At 43.9% G+C, this 20023-nt stretch overlaps 1 protein-coding gene across 2 annotated transcripts in view; it reads left to right on the forward strand.

The window, feature by feature from the left end:
* The window catches only part of LOC115944027 (uncharacterized), an 83685-nt gene that overhangs the window by 46992 nt on the left and 16670 nt on the right, over positions 1–20023 (forward strand). Inside the window, exons 4-5 of one of the 2 annotated variants that reach the window (XM_081814579.1) lie at positions 8477–8691; positions 19777–19920. The gene's annotated coding sequence lies outside the window, so the exon portion shown is untranslated. Of the gene's footprint in view, positions 1–8476; positions 8692–18998; positions 19921–20023 lie in introns of those variants that run through there. The other variant, XM_081814580.1, reaches the window with a different exon arrangement.

The following is a 20023-nucleotide window of genomic DNA, read 5'->3' on the forward strand; positions in this document are numbered from 1 at the left end:
AAGTTTACTGAGGAAAGAAACTCTAAAAAAGGAGGCAGAAAAATCAGATTGGGGAAACAGGAGAAACATTCATTTCAGGAAGAGTAAAATGGAAAGATATAATTCAATGGATATCTTCTTAGGCACAGCACTGGGTTCTGAGGGATGCCTTGCTAAATTAGCTGGGCAGCATGCTGGTCTTCAGAGATGTAGAGACGAAGGATGCTGAAGTACCTGTGTGGGAGGACTTCACAGTCTCTTACGGTGAGCAGACATGGAAAATGGGCAACAGCTACTTAGTGTGAGTGTCCCAGTGGGATAAGTGTAGGGGCCAAGGCAGCACAAAGGAAGGAGGTAAGAGAAGTCATCCAGTAGGACCAGGAGGCATTTGCCCGAGCTGAGGAAGTGGGGGAGGGGAGGTGTTTTGAAGAAGGTTCCAAGCACAGCAGACAGATTTTGCAAAGCCCAAAAGAGAAAGTAAGGCAGGGAAGGGTTTACAACAGGCAATTATAGGAACAGGTTTTTATTTTAAAAAATTGTTAATTGTGGAACAAATCACATAATATAAAATTTATCATCTTTAAGTATACAGTTCAGTAATGTTAAGTATATACACATTGTTGTGCAATAGATCTCTGTAACTCTGACATCTTGCAAACTGAAACTCTATACCCATTGAACAACAACTCCCCTTTTCCCCTTCCTCCAAGCTCCCAGTAATTGCCATTCTACTTTCTGTTTCTCCAAAGTTGGCTACTTTAGATACCTCTTGTAAGTGGAATCATACATTTGTCTTTTTTGTGACTGGCTTATTTCACTGAGCATAATGTCTTCAAAGTTCATCCATCTTGTAGCTTGTGACGGGATCTCCTCTTTTAATGTGGAATAATCTTCCTTTGTATGTATATAGGACATTTTCCTTATCCGGTCATCCATTGGTGGACGTTTGGATTGCTTCCACCTCTTGGTTATTGTGAAAAATGCTTCAATGAACATGGGCGTGTAGATATCTTTGAGATTCTGCCTTCAATTCTTTCGGATAAATACCCAGAAGTGGGATTGCTGGGTTATATGGCAGGTTTTTATTTTTAACAATCATTCTAGTGACTACATGTAATATTAATTGGATGGGGCAAATACTGGAGTCAGGGAGACCTACTGAGTAGTCTAGACAAGATATAACAGTTGCTGAGAGTAAGGTAGCAAAAGTAGAAAGAGAGGTGTAGATGAGTTCCAGGTAGAATGATGATCACCGTGTTGACAGGGTGAATGGGAAACATGAGGAGGCGTGAACGGTGAGGCTCAGGTTTCTGGGTTGAGTACCTGGCTGGATCATGGAGCCTATTGTTGTAGCAGAAGCATAGGAAGAAGAGGGGGAGTGGATCCTAACTATTCTGGAATGGTGCTTTAACAGCAGTGGGGGCAGCAAGAGTGGAGAGAAGGGCACAGACCAGAGGAAGCAGCCACCAGAGAATCTATTACAGTGCCTGGTGACTGGTTGATCCCAGGGGACTTACAGAAGGGAGGCCTCTCAGAATTTTGATGAGATTTTGATCAGATGGATGGTGGTATGAGACCAGGTTGCTTGGAATTTTATTTTATGTTATTATTATTTTATTATCATTTGAAAATATTTTATTTATTTGAGAAAGAAGAGAGAGAGAAAATGAGCAGAGGGGAGAGGCAGAGGGAGAGGGAGAAGCAGACTCACTGCTGAGCAGGGAGCCCAACGTGGGGCTCGATCCCAGGACCCTGAGATCATGACCTGAGCCGAAGGCAGATGCTTAACTGACTGAGCCACCCAGGTGCCCCTGGAATTTTAATAAATATTTTGCCTGGTTATAGATAATTTGATTTTGACATATTTGTGGAACATGTATAGATATCTAGCTGGGAATAGTGGAATACTAATTTAGTACTTTTTAGTTAACGTTTAGAGCAGAGTCAGGCTAAAGACAGGGATTTAGAAGTCAGTTGTCAACATGTAGGTGAGAAATGGGGTTATGGGTAAGTGACACTTAACCAAGGAAAGCAGAATGGACAGCTAAGGAAAATGTGGAGCATCACTATTTTGGGACTAGTAGAGGAAAACTAGCAGGGAAAGGAGAATGGGAAGGGTTAGGAATGGAAGAAAGGAGAGAGTAGTGTTGGAGACACTAAAGGAGGATGAGAGAAAAAGGGCAGAGAAGATTTTTGGGTAGGTGGCCAAATCTGGGCTAAGGGCAAGTGAGCAGAGCTGATGTGAAAGGGGAGTGTTATCCAATCCCTCCTTTGAGCCACCCAATGAACCTTGTAAATACAAAGACTTTCCCACGTTGATGGTGGCATGTTTCTGTTACCCTATATAGACTAGTTGTTCTCAGTGGGGTGGGTACTCTGGCTACATTTTTTGTTGTCACAACTGGGACAAGGATGCTTTTGGCCATCCAGTGGTTAAGAAAGAAGCTAGGAATGCTGCTGGACATCCTACAATGCACAGGACACACTCCTCCCACCCCAGCAAAGAATGATCCAGCCCAGAAAATCAACTGAGAGCCCAAGAAACCCTGGTATAGACTTCGTGTGTTAGATATATTCATTCCATGCATCTTTTTAAAGCTTCAGGCATGGTGTTTACAGTGAGGACAGTCTGTGACCACGTGGCATTCCAGCTCCTCCTAGTTTGTGGCTCAACAGTGGGGCCCCCTTGAATGACTTGACAGATTCCAGAGAAGCAGTCCACCCTTTCAACCAACCCAAGCTGTACATTAGCATGGTAATTTTAGAAATAGCTCCTAAATGCCGTGACAGACTTAAGGGAAATATGTTGAAAGAATTAAACATCTGAACTCAGCAAGATCACTCTTTCCTTGCAACTCCTCCCAGCTGCTGCTGCAAGTCCACTCCCTTTCAAGTCTAGGAGAAAAATGGGTCTTCTCCTAGTTGTACTCTTTGAAGCTTTGGCCCTGCTGGTCCTCCCAGGAACGTCCGCTACAGAGCCCCTGAATTCTTTTTAGCTTAGGTTAACACACTGGGGCTTTTCTTAATTGAGAGCACTCACGAATAACTCAATTTCCTAAAAATCAAACAGCATTAACTTCTGCTCCTAAGCAATCAAGCTTCCTGATCATTCAGCTGCTTCCTGTGGGTCCTCATTTCCACTATCAGTGGGGTGGAGCCGGAGTGGGAACATGGCCGCTGTGGCTCATACCAACTCGTGCCCACACGCTCTTCTCATTGTCTCCTCCCAACTGTCAGAACTCACAGTTGGAGGTTCTGAGTTAGAACCTGCTCGGGCATCCATCAGCTGGGTATCCAATATGGGCAAGGGACTTAATATCTCTTACATGAAAGGAGAAGAACAGTACCTCCCTCAGAAGGTTGCTTGGAGGATGAAACTGGTAAACACATGGGAAGAGTGCTCAGAGCAGTGCCTGGCATGGGGCAAGCTCTCAAAATAACGTAAGCAATATTAGTCATTTGCTACTGTATTGGTTTCTCAGGCTGCTTTAACAAAGTACCACAGATTGAATGGCTTCAAACAACAGAAAAACATTTTCTCACTGTTCTAGAAGCTAGAAGTCCAACATCAGTGTCAGCAGAATCATGCTTCTTCTGGAGATGCTGAGGAAGAATCCTTCCTCATCTTTTGCTGGCTTCTTGTCATTGTCAGCAGTCTTTGGTGGTTCCTTGGCTTGTAGCTGCATCTCTCCAATTTTTGCCTCCACATTCACATGGCCTTTTTACCTACGTTTGCCTGTGTGTCTACAAATATCCCTCTCCTTACAAAGAAACCAGTCATGGATTTGGGGCCCACCCCTGCCCCATCCAGTATAACCTCATCTTAACTAATTTCATCTGCAAAGACCCTATTTCCAAGTCAGGTGACATCCTAAGGATTTTGATGGACATGAATTTTTGGAGAACACTACTCAACCTACTATGGTACCATTAAGGTTAATGGACAAATTCATACTGGTTTAACGGGTGCTTCTCTAGGTGAGGAAATTCTTATCAGTATATTTAATTTTTCCAGACACATTTTAAAAGCTGGTCCTTTAAAACATTCTGCATGTTATAGCCTGAACATCATCCTATAGAGACAATTTATAAAAAAATCAAAAATAGCATTTGACTCAGACTTCCTTTGGCATGAGAGCTGATGGAGAGAATTGGGGTGGGAGGAGGGGGTTGAATTCAATTCAGCCTACCACCTGTCCATAGACAAGGGGACAGACATCCATGAAATCAACTGAGGCAGCATCGTCTGTAATGCAGAGTCACTTTTCTGGCTTATACCAAGCAGAATTAGATTTGTGTGTTCTGAATATCGAGCAACACAGTGCCCCAGGGCAACATCGAAAGACACGTGGTAAGAGAGTGCTGCCAGTCAGTACCCTATTTATGGGCAGAAAATTCATGTGTATATAACTTTAGGTCCTCTCCCCTGGTTTCCCATGAGGGAGACTACCTGGTACAGAGCACTTACCTCTGTGTTCCCCAGTGTATGCTGCTTCAAGTCTGTAACAGGTCCAAGTCTAAGGACGTATACCCTTCCTGCACATTCTTGTTGTGAGTGAAAACCAGGTGATGCTCACCAGGTCAGTGTCTGAATGCAGTCAGATGCATAAAATACCCATGAACCTCTCACGGAACCTACCTGAGAAGATTCAACTTCTTTCTATCCATTGCTAACTGCCCTTGTGTGTATGTCTTCTCTAGTGGTGGTTCTCAAAACTTGGCATCTATACAAATCACCCAGAGATCTTCTTAAAATGCAGATTTAGATTCAATATATCCCAGATGGGCCCAAGGTTCTGCATTTCTAACAAGCTCCCAGGTGATGCTGATGTTGCTGGTCCCTGGAAAGCTTAGCCTGGAAGGCTCTGTGTGAAATGCCTCCCCTAAATCCTTTCCAACAGGTGGTACTTGTGTACCAGAAAAGTACTTGTGGGATAAAGCTTATGGATTCTGAGAATGAGAAATATATCCGCTGTCCAAGGGTTGCATCTGGGTATAGAGGAAAGAATGCCAGACTGGAAACTGGGAAATAGGTATTGGCATTTCAGTCCTGGCCTTGCTACTGAGTAGCTGTATGATCTTGGATATATCCTCTAACCTCTCAATGCCTCAATTTCTTTATCTGTACAGTAGGAGTGATATTGCTCCCTTTACTTATCAGAGTTGGCAAGAATGAACTGAGGTGATGTATCTTTAAAAACTCTGTGAAAAGTGTAAAGCATTATTTTTTTTAAAGATTTTATTTATTTATTTAAATGAGAGAGAGAGGAGGAGAGGAAGAAGGACAAGCAGACTCCACACTGAGTGAGGAGCTCACATGGGGCTCGATCCCATGACCCTGGGCTCAGAACCTCAGCCAAAATCAAGAGTTGGGCGCTTAACCAACTGAGCCACCCAGGCACCCCTGAAAAGTGTAAAGCAGTAAATTAGTTTCTCCCTCCATGCTCTCTAGAGAATGAAAGCCTGGTTGTTGGTCCAAACTGGAGAGCTCTGTGTTGTAGGGGGCTCCATTTGTGGTATCTGTGTGTGCCTCTTTGAGAAGTACCCTAGGACCCTGAAGGGTACTTAAAAACATGTTCAAACCTAAAGCCTTTATTACTAAATTCCAGTAACTCAATATATTTAACATTTACTCAGTTAGCTCTTTGTGCATGACAGGTGTGGTCCTTGGGCTATGGATGTATCAAGATAAATAAGGCAGGGCTCTGGACCTGGAGAAGTTTAATTCCACTGTTAGGGACAGATTATGGACCTAGAGAGCCCAATACAAAGTAGAGGGTGGGTCACGTGTAATGGGAGTGGGGGTTTTCAATAAATTACCACGCTGGTCTACCTTTCCACTTCCCAAACCACTACCTCTTAGGATTCCCACCCTCTGTTTCAAGGGAACTAACATGTATCCTGGGTAATGAGGATAGTGTTGAATAGTGGTTGAAACCGGGGATCTGGAGCCAGACTGCTGGGTTTGACATTCAGCTCTGTATGACTTTAAGCAGCTTATTTAATCTCTTTATGCCACAGAGAGGTTTACACTGGAGATGCTATAATAGTATCTGCCATAGAGCGTTGTTGTAAAGAATAAGTAAGTATAAATGATATATAGACATGTATACACACACATATGTATGTATACATGTATTTCCACAGTAAGCTCTACGGGTTAGCTACTGTCCTACTACTGAATGAAAGGGGAGTCCACAGAAGGCAGTAGGGGTGGGGTTCAGCCGGTGTGGGGCCCACGTGGCCTTGAATGGCAGTGAGTCACCCCCCAGGGGTGGCTTGGCTTTCACTCTCTGGGTCCGCTCCCCTGCCACTCCCTGGAGCCAGCCACACAGGTCCTGACTCCTGAGCAGCCCCTCCTTTCACCCTGGCCCCCCAGGTCAGAATAGCTTGCCTCTGGGCCAGGTTTCTTCCAAAGTCACACCTCGTTCCACTCCCTCCTGTTGCCCCTCTCCTGGTCTCCCTGAGGGCAGAATGGGGTAGGGATGGTGGGGTCTCCTCCCTTCTCCATTCTCCTGTGCAATTCCGTTGTTGTGTATACGGCACGTCCCCTGCTTGTCTCAGGTCTTCTGTTGTTCTAGCAGTAAAATATGTTAAGTATTCATTCCCTCTACATGAGAACTCTGAGTCTCCAGGCAACATGGGCCTCATGCACAGATGTAGGCAAAAGAAAAAGAAAAAGTCCTATTCAGTTTATGAAGCCTCTACAGAGACTGCAGGAAAGATGTGAACACAGGAAAAGGAGAGCAGAGGAGGGTGCCAGCAAGCAACCAGCATGCATCTGTTTGATGTCATTGCCATACAAGACACCATAGGGACATGCAGGGTGGGTTAAGTCTGCAAAGCCCAGGTGGCCACTGGTGTGTGGCCAGGGAGAGACCGACCTTTCTGGCATCTGACAGTGAGGAGAATGTTCACCAAGGGAAGGCTCAAGTGTTGGGGAAAGAATGTCAGCTTCCTGTCACCTCTGCCATGAAGCCTTGCTAGCTTCAACCTGGAGGAATTCATTCATTCACTCATTCATTCACTCACTCACTCACTCACTCATTTATTCAGCAAGGGCTTTTGGTAAACCTTGCACTTTCACTATTTCAGGCCACCTAAGGCTATTATAATGGCTTATCCATTTCTCAGTATTGTCTGGCTAATTAGCCTACCTCCCCTTCCTGTAACAGTGTGGGTCAAAGTGAATGTGGCTTTCCATCAGAATCTCAGTTTGGCAAAAGGCAAAGAATACGGAGTAGAATTTTGGCTCTGTCACTTACTGGCTACATGATCTTGAGCAAATTACTTAACCTTTCTGAGTTCAGTTTTCTAATCCACTAAATAAGGTAGACTGTACCTGTATTAGTCAGCTTGGGCTGTCAAACAATACCATACATGGGGGGCTTACACAACAGAGTTGTGTAATTTTCTCATAGTTCTTGAGGGTAGAAGTCACACATCGAGGTAAGGCAAGGTTGGTTCCTGGTGAGAGCTCTCTTCTTGGCTATAGAGGGCTACCCTCTCTCTGTTCTCACATGGTGGAGAGAGAGACAGAGACAGAGACAGAGAGACAGGAAGAGATAGAGAGACAGAGATCTTTCTCTTATAAGGCCAGAGTCCTGGGGCGCCTGGGTGGCTCAGTCATTAAGCGTCTGTCTTCGGCTCAGGTCATGATCCCAGGGTCCTGGGATCGAGCCCCACATTGGGCTCCTGGCTCAGTGGGGAGTCTGCTTCTCCCTCTCCCTCTGCCTCTCCCACTGCTCATGCTCTCTCTCTCTCTGTGTCTCAAATGAATAAATAAAATCTTAAAAAAAAAAAAAAGGCCAGAGTCCTATTGGGTTATTTAACCTTAACTACTTCTTAAAGACCTTGTCTCCAGATACAGTCATAGTGGGGGTTAGGGCTTTGGGTAGGGGACACAATCCAGTCTATAACAAATGGCATGGGGCCATTTCCCACAAGTACCTTCCTTGGTGGAGGAGGCAGGGCCAAAGGGAGTCCACCAGTCTAGTCCCAGCCCTCCCCACCGAGGAGCAAGTTCTGAGCTGAGTAATGCTCCTGTTAGTGGCACATTTCTTCTAGGGAGCCCCACTGTCCTTCCAAGCAGGAAGTGTGCTTCTTCGTTCCTATCCCGAGGCTCCCAGGCCTCAGCGTAAATTAGCAGATGCACAGACCCACCAGGGAAGGGCAGGGACTGACTTCTCCTACCTCTAGCTGCAGAGCTCCTTGCCAAAGCAAAGACAACTGGTTAGGCAATTCTTTCAGAATGAATGAGCTCTTAACCTAAATAACTCTGAAAGACCTCTCAAATGCCTCTTTTCGGAGTAGCAATGTCCTCCAACTTGGTGTTTCATACTCTAGAAACAGGGAAGGCCAGGGCTGGAGAAAAACTGTTTTCTTCCCAGTGATGGAGCTTTGCTTTATCAGGCACATCACTATATTTAAAAGTGAAGTAAATCAACCTTCTTTTAAAAACAATTGGGTTTATTTTACTTTCTATTGTTATATGCAGGGCTCTTTGCTACAAGCCACTCTGGAGAATGTGAGCAATGAAAGACAAGTGCTCCCGGCTTATCTTCTTGCTTTTGAAAAGCTTCCAATCTAGCTTGAAAGACAAAGCAGAGACGTGGGAAAAGATTAATACAGCATGGGATGTAATAACATGAGGACAGCCATGAACTGCCTTTCTGCACCTACTTCATACGGGTCGTGGTGAAGTTCAAACGAGTAAGTGAAGGCCGGGGTGGTGGGGGGCCCAACAAATATTGGTTGAGTAGATGAATACATGCAAGCAGGCTTGCTGGCCAAGGGGGGTGGGGTGCGGGGGCCACAAGAGCCAATGGAGTGGGGCACTGGGCCGAGGAGAGCAGCCCCCTTCCCACTCCCCCTTCCCCTGGCTGTGCAGGAGCTGTGGCTGTCAGTCACTCGAGGATCCCAGCTCTTTCCAGGTCCGCAAGCACTGGAATTACCCATCCATTTACAGTGCTCACAGGCAACAGAGGAGCAGTTCATTTTTTTTCTTTTCCTTTCCACTTTTTGCCTTTCAATTGATAGAGCAGATGGAAATCTTGTTTCTCAATTACTCAGTGTCCCCATTTGATCTGAGTACATCTGGAAGGAGATTATTTGGATACATTTGCTTTTTAAAAATGAGAGTCAAAACAGACATGGAGTTGGGGGCAGGCTTTTTATCCTTTGTTTCTTCCCCTGCCTTCTCCATCAATATAGTTTCCCAAGAAAAACAAAGAAATAAACTCTTACAACATTAAGTCACAGCGGGGACTACTTCTGCTCCATTCCTCTCATCTCAAAATAAACTTAATTTATAAGGACTGGGGGGGCTACAGTGATATTCTGCAATGCAAATAAAACACAGCATGAATGCATACACAAGAAGAAAGTTTTGCTCTGTAAATATACCCAGGAAGTTCAGAGAGGCATAAAAAGTTGGGGCAGGCGCTAGAAATGATTACTTTGGAAATGAATTGCAGTTTTCCATTTTTAAGGGAACATATGTTGCTATGGTTTTTATCTGCCAGGATTGACGAGAGGGTGGCCTTTTGCCAGTGTTTTCACCCTGATTGATTTGGCTGGCTGTGTTGCATTGGAAATGCCCATGACAGCGCTGTTCTTTGGCTATTTTCATTCCCACCGGCTTCTCTTCTTGCAGCCTGAGCAGCTCAGAGCTATGTCACCACCAGCTGTAAATAACCATTTACCATTTATTTCCTCTGGCAATTAAAAAGTGTGCTAACCAAGCTATGACCGACCTGCCAATTGAAGCATGTCTCCCCTGCATTCCTCCCCCACCCCTGGCACCTCACTTTTCTGAAATTCCACTTACAAGCCTAGAAGCAAGGATGGAATGATAAATCTTTTCCTGACCTTTCTATGAAGTCATAGGATGATATTTGGCCAAGGCAGGGATGTAGGACCAGCTCTCAATCAAGTGGTGAGGGTAGAAAGTGTCCTGGGCACTGCCTCCCCCCTTTCTCTGCAGCGGGCCATGCTAGAACTCTCTGTGGACTCCCCATCTGCCGTGGCCTTGTTCCTCCAGTCCGGAGGAAGAAGGCAGTCTGATGAAGGCCAAGGTGTTAGAGACCTAATGAACTGTCAATCTTAAGAATATTTAAATTTATTAAATTATGCCTGTAAAGGGCGTGGCTTAACTGAAAGGCATGTTAATGGTGGGATTTTAGACACAGTAAATCTTGGACTGGGGGAGATATTTGGGGCCATGAAACACTTCTTGACATTTAAAAAGCAGACATTATTTACTTAATTTTCTATCATCTGTGTATGTATTTATGTATGCATGTATCTATCTATCTTTGATCCTGAGAGTTTATTACTTATAACAACCAGATGACTATGCTCAGACATTTATGAGCTTGGGTCTCTCTTCGGGCCAGGTTAGGATGCTCCCAAGATGCTTTTCATACAACATCCATGGAGTTCTGGCCTCTCATCCCTGTGGGTAAGGAAGGGTCAGGTCATGGGCAACATTTGGAAAGAGAGACATTCATCTTTTGCAACCACTTTCTCTTTCCAACTTTTCCCTTACTTAGGTGGTATTTGGGAACACTAGATGGCTCTTTTTTTTCTTATATTTGAGGCAAAATTAGGGTTACTGAGGGAAACTAACCATTAGATTATGAAAAGTTTTAGACAGAAGCTGAATCCCAAAAGTAAATGGGGGAGAAGCTTGTTATTGCACAGAATCAGCAAAAGAGAGACTGAATGGTTCAATTTAATTCTTTACAATGCTTTGAGTTAATTTTAAGGGCATTAAACACATTTTGATGAAGCTCAGTATTTAACCCAGAGTTGTTGCCCTAGTGGTTGAGGGATGGTGTCTTAGGTGGCATGATCAAGGGGGCTGGACTGTGGAGAGAAGAGCAATATTTTTCCAGGGGCCTTCCTAGCAAATGTCATTAGATGATTTACCAGGGAGTCTGGTTGACAAGGAGATTGGACTGGCCACCAGCTTTGTTTTCTATCTCTTTGGACCGCCGCTGTAAAGAGAATGAAAATGTCATTCTTTCACCCCAACGTGGCGTGCACTATATGTCTGGGACTGTTCCAAGTGCTTTCCCTTTTTTAACTCATTCAGGCATCCTAACAACTCAGTAATGTGGGTACTATTATTATCCTGACTTTATGAAGGGACTGAGGCACAGAGAAGTTAAGCGACTTGCCCAGAGTCACGCATTTTATAAGCAGCATCGTAGGCCTTTGTGCCCAGGGTGTGGTTTGACTTCTGAGCCCACCCCTCTGCCTCTTCTCTCACCCCTTCAGCCCTGATTTATGCTTCTCATCCATCTCTTATCCCACGCTGTCCTCTCTTATGGCTCAACCAACACTTGCCTCTTCTCCCGCCACATGAATTCTCTGGGATTCGGAATTGTGTCTTATGTTTGTATTTGCATTCCTTACAAGGTGTTGCTGGCACATAGTGGGTAAACATTACATGTGTTAACTTTATTACAAGACCTTTAGAGTAGTTCCCTGGAAAAAGAGCATGTTGCTGTAAGGGCCCTGGGATTTCTTGCTCCAACTGTCCACAGTCCCAGGGACTGGGCAGTGAGCTGGCCTAGGGCCTTCCCACTAGTGGAATCTGGAGAGGGGCCCCCACTTGGGCTGTGGACTGAAGTGGGCTTCTTGGGTTTCTTTCCTTTGTTCTGAATAATCTTAAAGTTGCCAGAATGCCTTGGGTGCAGATGAGATCAGAGAATCTGTGTGTTGAAAGAGAGCTCTGGAAAGTGCCTCCAGGTAAGTGACCATCTGACCTGCAGGACACATGTTTGTTTTCTTCTCAAAGCTCTTTAGGATGGATGGCAGGGCAGTATTTCTCAGTCCTTCTTCACTGATACCTCCTTTTTATTCTTTCTTCTTGTGAGAGAATGTGAGCTTTCAGATACAGTTTAACATAGCGTGGAAGCATCAAATTAAAAATAACAGTAGAGCTCACACTTTGAAAGGAACAGCATGAGTAGATGTTCCCAGGCACCTAGGATGTGCTAATTTAACAGTTTTTCATTGATCTTGGCTCCAAAAAGTGAAATAAAGTTATATAATTTTCCTTGTCAGAGAAAATTATCCTGTAAAAGAAGAAAGAAATCCTATGAAATTTTGATAAATGATAGCTATTCCTTGGGACTAAACTCAAGGTGGGGCTTATCCATAAGGTCCCTTAAACAGGGCATTTAGTCATTAGTGAGCACTGTCTTTAAACATGAATGGTACCACTTAATGGAGTCCTCTTGTAGCAGGCCTGTGGTATATCTCTGAGGCATATCTTACCAAAGGCATTTCTGTGGGTGTTGGGGAATCTATATTGTGGTAGTGGAGCATTTGAGGGTATTCAGAGCATGTGCACAAATATAAATGATCACCGTGGCTCATTACTGGAACCTAATGGAGGTCAGCAGCACAAGTATTATTGGCCTTATGTCTCATGGCAAATAAGTTGTAGGCCTGGGACTTGGGTCCAGGTCTTCTACCCTGAACTCTTCGCACTGCTCTGGGTAAGGTCCAAGTCCTTGGCTTTCTAATGATGTAATAAAGAAGGAGCCCAGAGACCCTAAGGAAATCTTGTTGTCAACTTGTTCATTAATGTGGCTGTCTCAATATCCTGTCCATTGAGAGTCAGCTTGCCTAGCAAATGGCTACAGTGCTTATTCTCAGTATTTTGGGAATTCTGCAATGTTGATTCAAATGATTGGGGAGACAGAGTCACCATTCTGTTGAGAGAGTGACAACTTTTAGGTCTATCACCCTGACCGAATCACCCTAAGTGGCAAGTGGATCTTATTTCCTATTATCTTTAAAGGGCCAGGGGTGGCTATCTTCCTGTGGGCTGAGGAAGGTCTGAGGCTGTATGTAAACTTGGCAGATAGGATTGGTATTGGGGGATGTGGGGGGAGGGGGGAAGTGGTGTTAGCACATGAACATGTATTATCCAAACCTAAGACAGTCAATTTTTACTTAAAAGAAAAAAAAAGAGATGCAGATATCATAACCATTGGCAAAGAATCTGGTTCAGTCTCAAAGGTATGTATCATTTATTAGGAAAAAAATTAGGACAGATGTTACCAGCCAAAGGCTTCATTCATCAAAGAATCTTAGTATAATCCTGGCGAAACTTCTGACTTCAGATTTAGCTGCATCATTGGAATAGGCCCATCAGGATGAGTTTGCTGTAAAAGTATACCCTTAAGTAGATACATGAAATTACTTTATGGGAAGTCTTGTTTATTGAACATGTGGGGAAAATGTGCCAAACACAACCATCTCAGTTCTCGTGCAATGAGAAGCTGAGCTACTCTTTTTGGCCAGTCACTCTCCAACATGTTCAAGTGCTTCTGGTTCTGTAAGCTAACATTTTGGGCCTTCTCTGTGCACCACACAGTGTCCTCAGCACTCTGTGAGTCTGAAGGTATTTAATCTTCATAACATCCCTGTCAGAGAGGCCCTATTGTCATCCCCATTGTGTAGGTGAAGATAATGAGTCATGGTGAAGTTAATTACTTTGCCCAAGGTGGCTCAGTTAGTAAGTGGGAGAGCCAACATTCAATCCCAGGTAGCCTAACACCATAGATCCTGTCAAGTACAAAGAAGAGGACAAGGGGTCACTGAAAGCCTAATTTTATGGCAGCTGTTGGATACCCACAGAGCCTCCTTCCCACTGGTGATGCCTGATTGCAAGTGGGAATCACACAGCAGGTGAACCCAGGGTGGGGGTTTTATAACCCTAGGGCTGAGAGCTACAGAGTCTGAATGTGCCTTGTGCGTCTCTTTCCATGACAAAGACATTGCAGAGACATTGATGTTTGCATCACATCTGAAGTCCCACAGTGAAAGAGAGACACACAAATTAAAAGAGCTTCCTGACCCAATTTCTCAAAGGAGAGTGGAGTGCTGCTCCCCAAAGAAGGGCGGGAGCTGCTGCTAGGCGGGAAACAGCATTTGTCTGCTACAACATCCATCTAACTTGCCCAGCAGCAGTGTAGCAAGGCAGTAGCTACTCATGAGATGGGCTAGGAGGTGGTCATGTTTGGCACCATTTAGATCTGCAATTGGTTCTGCCATGGGATCATCTCTCCCTACTCTGATTTCAGCACTAAAATGTCAAACCAGCCTTTCCCCTTCCTCTTCCAATATTCATATCCTAAACTGGGCTCCCATTAACCTTTTTCATCTGCTTTCCCTATATCCAGTTCCCGTACCTTCTAATTTTTCCTTAGGACTATTCTAATAATTAGCTTTGGTAGCATAGATTCTATTATGTTACCCCAGCTAAAAAGCCTTTCAAACTTCCCTAATTTCTCTTGCATGCCTGTCAAGATTCTCTAAAATCTGACCCTCATCTAATTTTCTTCCCGATGACTCCTCTTGACACATTAGGCGCCTCAGCTAAATGTTTAAATTCTCCACCTCCTTTCCTTTGCTCATACCATTGTCTCTATCTAGATTATTTCCCATCTTCCCCACAACAATCCCACTCATCTTCTGAAGATTACCCCAAATACTGATTCTCATGATATCTTCGCCACTCAGCTACATTTATCTATATGCTGTTGTCTTGTTCTCAACTCTTTTTTATGTGTGCATTATGTTTCTATTGCTTAGGATACTTAGGATTGTAGAAAATAAAACTAACTTTAGTTAGCTTAAATGAAAAAAGAGGATTTGTATATGGATGCAAGCAGTATCATAAGCCCATGGGCAGAGAAGCAGTCGGTCAATATGGAGGTAACTAGAAACCAGGTTCACAGACTCTCTCCCTCTCTCTCTTGCCCTCATTTTTGTGTATCTTTGTATGTCTACCCCATTCTCTCTCTTCTTCTGTGGATTGATTTTCTCTCTTCTCTGTTCTGTAGAGTAGAAAATGCCTACCCTTTCAGCTACAGAGTCTGATATGATTTTTAGTTCAATCCTTAACTTCTAAGAGAGTAATATAATTAACCCATCTTGAGGAAGATGTCAGCCATAGGTCCAGTGAGCCATGCCTAATGAATGGCATTACCATACAAACATGGCTGTTAGGATCCATCCTGTTAGGAATGGGGATGAGCTTCCAAAGAAGTGGGGCATCAGGCCGTGGAACAGATACATAATTCCAAAAAGTTTATACTGTAGTCCCCGCTAGTTTGTGATGACCTCAAGAATACAAAGTATATTCTCTTCTTCATTTATTTCATTTCCTCCAAACTCTTACCTTCCCAAGGCTTAAAGATGGCTAGTCTTATAGTGGCACTCAGTAAAATAAGGCAATTTTGTTAAGAACAATGCATATAGAAGAGCAACAAGTTGTTAGATGTCACTGTTACTCTTGCTTCAGATTTTCGGTAAAGATTTCAGAGAACAAATCAACTGATACCAAGTATTCACACTCACAGGGCAATGTGCTAGACCAGGCCACCTGGGCAGAGTATGTACAGAGGCTATGTACAGAGGTCTGTCCTCATTAGCCCATCATCCACTTCCGGCATCTATGGGAGGGACAGATTGAAGAGTTGAAAGAAGGGGTTTCTTTGGAGGGAGACGAGAGGGTTCTGTGCATTTCTTCTATCAGTGTTCATCAGTACTTTTCAAGCCAAATGATTTTAATGATCTTAAGCCAAATAAAGAGGAGTTTCAAGAAAACTATTCAGAAAGGCTGGCCCCATTCCTCGGAATTTGGGAGACCAGTGATATCTGCGTCTTGTTTAAAGTGACTAAAGGCAGGTGGCTGGAGCTGTGGCTGGCTCACAGCCCTGGGACAGCGGAATCAGGAAAAAGATGACTGAAGGGCTGACAGTGGAACAAGGGAGCACATTGCCTCAGAGATGGGCCTCACAAGACAGGGAGAGCTTGGGTGCCTGCCCGGGAAGATCATCTGGATGGCTGATACAACCCTAACTGAGAGATAAATCTCTGGAGATGAAGTGGGAGGCAGAAGCAATCAGCCAGAGGAGAAGCACTGTCTGAGGCAACAAAACTGGAGTCAGAAGTGGAGAATCCCCAGAAGCCAGCAAAAGCACATCGGGAGAGGAAGAGTCTGCGTCAGACATCTGCAATGGCAGAGGATGCCATTTCCAGGCCTCAGCTGTGCCAATAGCTAGTGAGCAGAAGAGGATGTGGAGCAGAGAAGAGGGGCAGGGGAGCAAAGGTGACCAATGCTCCTCCTCCGCTGCAGGCGTCCAAGGCCGAGGCAGGTGCCATGTGGGGAGCAGGAGAAGGTTAAACTAAATAACAGTTTGGATATTATATTGCCCTATGTTAAAGTTGTATGATTATGAGCTTGGACTGGGTTGGTGTTCTGCTATTACCAGTTTTCACTGGACATTTTCATATCTAAAAATGGCCAAAACAGAGGGACTCTGCCCCAAGTTTTATCAAAAGAGGTAGTGAGGAATGACTGTGCTAATCAAACTTACGGAAAGATGAAAAAAAAAATAAAATTGGTTTTTCTTGCTTCCCATTAAATCCAGCCCATTCAATAAGACATTTCTGAAGTTCAAAAGGAGAGATCTCTGAAGGCAGGGGTGGGCAGAGGAAGTATCATGGAATAAGAAAGTCTTGAGTTGTGTCTTAGAAGAATGGGTTGGGTACAGATAGACGTCTGACCTTGTTTTCCCCTATGAAACATTTATTACAAAAACTTATTTTCTGTGCTCCTTGGTTATTGGAACCTCTGAAGATTCTACCACCACTCCAACTGAGTTGGCGAAAATGGACTGTGCAAATTTTATGCTATTTACTCACCACTGGACAGAGAGCTTAGCTTGCAGAAAGAGCAGTGCCAGTCAAAATGTCACTTGAAAGGCTTCCTGCATTCTGAAGTGTCTTCTTAAAAGCCAGAATTTGGGTAAACTTTGGAGATAGGTCAACATCCAAGGCAACATCTCTCTATTAAATGACCTGCTGTTGATTTAAATAGCTACATTATTTGGATTCAGATACCCCAAATTTGGTCAGTATAATACATACATCACTGAAGGAGACTGATAGATGATAGAACATATTTCTTCCAAGGAGTTTTCACATCCGATCTTACTAGGTCTGTGTGAGGAAGAGAAGGGTGGGGATCACTTTTCTCATTTTATGAGGGAATTGTATGACTTTTCATGCTGACACTGTAATATGTCATAACCTACTAGGATGAATTTCATTATACTAGAAATTCTTTTTCTACGAAGAGGTATCTGAACTCTACCCTAGACTACCAGACTGAAGTGCTCCAGGGGCTGGAGTAGCCCAATTCTTACCTATTTCCATCACAACATGTGGTAGACTGCAAAAGTGGCCACAGATCATTCCCCTCCCTCTATCCCAGTCCTTTGATAGTGCCACCCTACACTGACTCTGGCCTTGAGACCACCTTGGGCCCATGATACTTAAGCAATGCAACACATGCAGAGGTTTAAAAAGTACTTGTATATTGGGACTTCTCTTGCTGTGCTTGGAACCCTGAGACCATGAGATGAATGAGCACATGTAAGCTGTTACGGGATGAATTGTGTCCCTCTACCCAACTTCATCTGTTGAAGTCCTAACCTCCAATGCCTCAGAATGTGATTAGATTTGGAGATAGAGCCTTTAAAGTAGTAATTAATGTTAAATAAGATGACTAGCGTGGGCTCTAATCTAGTGGGACTGGAGTCCTTATAAGAAGAGTAGATTAGGATATGGACACACACAGAGGGGAGACCATGGGAAGACAGGGACAAGAGGGCCATCTATCAGCCAAGGACAGAGGCCCTCAGAAGACACCAAACCTGCTGCCACCTTGAGCTTGGACTTTTAGCCTCCAGAATTGGGAAGAAATAAATAAATGTCTGTTGCTTAAGCCCCCAGCCTGTGGTATTTTGTTACGGCAGCCCTAGCAAAATAATACATGGGCTTAGTGGAGAGTGAGAGGCCATGTGGAGGAGAACTGAGGTGTACGCCAGTCAAAAGCCAGCTAACACTCAGACACATGAATGAGATCATTGTGGGTTTGCCAGCTGCCCATAGGTGGACCAGAAAGCTTGGCAGAGATAAACTACGAGGGTTGGCAAGAGAAGACAGGGGTCCCATATGCCTTTCATTCATAGAGAGGATTCCTGGGCTCATGATGAGTTCGTGTTCCAGGATAGGAACATAACACCCTGTTGTGTCCCCTTTCCATAGGTAACAGGGATAGTCACTTTGTCAGTGGAGGGAAAAATAGTCTATTTGGGCACTGGTCAGTCTGGAAATAGGAGTCAGCTTTTCTTTTAGGAGGTCTTCTAGAAAGCCAGCTGCCAAGGATCAGGTACTCTCAAGGCACTGCTGTGGAAAGTGAATCTCAGTGCAGGCTCTCCCACTGGGAGAGGGGGAGCCCCTGGACTACACTGGCTCCTTGTTTGGGAAACCAAGAGTAAACTCTGAGGATAGTTTTTGGATAGCCTCATCATACCACACTGATTATTTGTGGAAACCCAAGCAAAACCAAAGAGAAAGAAGAAGCAGCCTATGTGTTAAATTCTTACTGGATTGTCTGTTGTGAAAAGGCAAATTCTTGTTTTCCTGGTTAACTGATAGAAGAACCAAAGGTACTATGGTGGAACTCTGCCATCCCTCATACATAAAGGCCATTGGTTTTTTCCAGTTAGTGGGAAGATCTGCCCTGAGCCATTCATTGATTCTCACTACATTTCTCTATCGTTTAAGAGAACACTGTTTCTAAAATGGCTGGTTGGATTTAGGGGTGCTGTCAATGGGTTGGAGAATATAGGGAAGTGAAACTGACTTACATGGAGGTGTAAGTTCACCTTGATCTTCCTGCTCTCTCGCAACAAATCGAGCTAACTCACCTCTGTAGGACGTTCCCAGTGTCCTATATTTACGGCACCTGTACCATATGGACTATGAGGTCTGAAGTTTATTCTTTAATTTGCCCTTTCACTTTTAGACTCAGAAATTGGTGTCCATAAAAATTACTCTTTTGAATGGTTTCTGCTTAAAATCAGCTCAACAGAAAAAAAAATTGAATATTCTTTCAAAAGAGCTTCCTCCTTCCTTCCTTCCTTCCTTCCTTCCTTCCTTCCTTCCTTCCTTCTCTTCCTTCCTTTTTTCTTTTCCTCCTTCTGTATAATTTAAAGCATCATAGGATCAATAGGTAATTCTGACGCTTCAGGAGCAGTTCTTCATATCAGGTTCATTCTGGTATCTGCTGGAAACTACCAACATTTCAATTTCAGTGGGAGTCCTTTGAAACCTGCTTAAAGATAATCTGTCTGAAGCCTTTGATTTGGAAAAATGGAAAGAGGAAAGAGAAGTGACTAGATTTTCAGAAGTTTTTGAGATCGAAGGATTTGGTTAATCCTTTACGTGGTTTGCTATAACTTTATAAGTCAGTTGTGCAAGGTTAGTTTCCAGAATTGTTTCCTACTGATACTCTGCCACCGCGTACGTGGCGTTTCCTGGGTTATAGTCTCAGAAGCCCACAGGTTCTTTTGGGTTTGGTTAAATTCAGTGGTTCTCATTCGGGCTGCACATTAGAATCACTGTGGAGCTTTACAATTTATGGATGCCCACAGTGCATCCTCAGAGTAATGAAACCATATTTTGCAGGGGTTGGACCTGGGAATGAGCAATTTTAAAGCTCTCCAGAGTATGATGTGCAGTCAGGATTGAGAACCCTTGAGATAAGTGAAGCAAAGAAAATAAGAAAAGCATCCCCACCTAATTATTCTTTTAAGAATAGCCCAACACATGAAAATAAGCTGTGAAAATATTAGTATAAACATTACCTTTAAATAGAATGTATAGTTTATTTTTTTTAAGATTTATTTATTTTTTTAGTCGAGAGAGAGAGCATGAGGGGAGAGGGGCAGAAGGAGAAGCAGACTCCCTGCTGAGCAGGGACCGCCCCCCCCCCCGCCCCGCCCCAGTGCAGTGTTCGATCCCAAGACCCTGAGATCATGACCTGAGCCGACACTTAACCAGGTGAGCCAACCACGGTGCTCCTAGAATGTATAGTTTAAATTAGATTGTAAAATTTAAAGAAATATAGAGACCTATGCATAATTAGGTACCATTTTAACAGAAT

The sequence above is a fragment of the Leptonychotes weddellii genome, chromosome 3 (assembly GCF_054177405.1).
Source record: "Leptonychotes weddellii isolate Sample4059 chromosome 3, ASM5417740v2, whole genome shotgun sequence".
Classification (NCBI taxonomy): Eukaryota; Metazoa; Chordata; class Mammalia; order Carnivora; family Phocidae; genus Leptonychotes; species Leptonychotes weddellii.